The sequence below is a fragment of the Penaeus monodon genome, chromosome 15, assembly GCF_015228065.2.
Source record: "Penaeus monodon isolate SGIC_2016 chromosome 15, NSTDA_Pmon_1, whole genome shotgun sequence".
In the NCBI taxonomy this organism is placed as follows: Eukaryota; Metazoa; Arthropoda; class Malacostraca; order Decapoda; family Penaeidae; genus Penaeus; species Penaeus monodon.
This window is the reverse complement of record NC_051400.1, coordinates 37,840,290-37,841,364: the sequence shown is the minus strand read 5'-3', so window position 1 is coordinate 37,841,364 and position 1,075 is coordinate 37,840,290. Positions and strand designations below refer to the sequence as shown.

General features: G+C 31.9%; 2 protein-coding genes across 8 annotated transcripts in view; one reads left to right on the top strand and one right to left on the bottom strand.

The window, feature by feature from the left end:
• The window catches only part of LOC119582015 (ecdysone-induced protein 74EF-like), a gene marked incomplete at its 3' end in the record, with an annotated part of 261,423 nt that overhangs the window by 38,100 nt on the left and 222,248 nt on the right, over positions 1 to 1,075 (bottom strand).
• Positions 1 to 1,075, top strand: part of LOC119582017 (U7 snRNA-associated Sm-like protein LSm11) — a gene marked incomplete in the record, with an annotated part of 26,887 nt that overhangs the window by 1,251 nt on the left and 24,561 nt on the right.

The window sequence follows — 1,075 nt, the reverse complement described above, 5'->3', positions numbered from 1 at the left end:
AGCAGAGACTATGCTGATGCATTCTGAGTTTGTTTTCCTTTACGCTAGTTTTCTGAAATATAGCAATTGGCATAAAAACAACAGGAGACATGATATTGTTCATAAAGTTAATAATAATGATGATGATATTGAAAGCAATGTTGGATTTAGAACTTTTTTTTGTATCAGTCCATGAGTCAGCGATAACTTGATAGCTAGTGTCAAGGTTTAAATATCACAAATTTGTTAATTATAGTTTTAGATGTAATTTGTGTAGTAAATTTTCTAGTCATGAAGCCATCCGATGTAGCCAGTGTGAACTAGTCAGAAGGAAGTTTGATGAAGTGCATAATAATTTATGCAGTGGATCTGTTGCCAGCTGTTGCTACTGTCTGATTATCATATCTTTTGTATCATAGTCAAAGACAAATATGATATATGGTATGTTGGCTACAATTGCAAATTTATTGTTATTCTACTATTAATATCTATTTGTGTTATAGTGGTATGTACAATTATTAGCAGTTTTACTTGTAGAATTGGTTTTACACAAGTTTGCTCTTAAAAACTATCCATTTTAAAATTAAGATTGTAGATGCTGAATAGATGGCAATGATGTGTGTATGTAGTTTTCTGTACAATTACCAGCCTGAGTTCCTTTACAATTAGGAGAAAAAGCTATAGAAAAAACATATATGGAAGGCATCCACAGCACAGATAATTTGTCTCCCATTGTGTACAAAACTTCTTGAGCTAATAATATGGATTTTAAAGCATAATTATAATCCATATCATCTCAAAAACAAAAACAAAAAATCAGTAACTTGATAGTTTTTCAGAAAAGATCATGGCATGGAACAGAACTGGTACAAACTTGCTGGAAAGGAGATATGTTTATAAACAGACATTTGCTGTGGAAGTCTTTATGATATGCACACGGTAGGAGAAACTTATTGTGCAGTTCCAAAAATATTGATATCTGAGAGCTGTACACAAAGGTAAAGAGTACAGTAAGGGCAAAGGAGTGTTTGTTGTTGGAAATCTTCCAGTCTGGTTTTATGCTGTTTAATCTTTGTACTGTGAAATACAAACATTT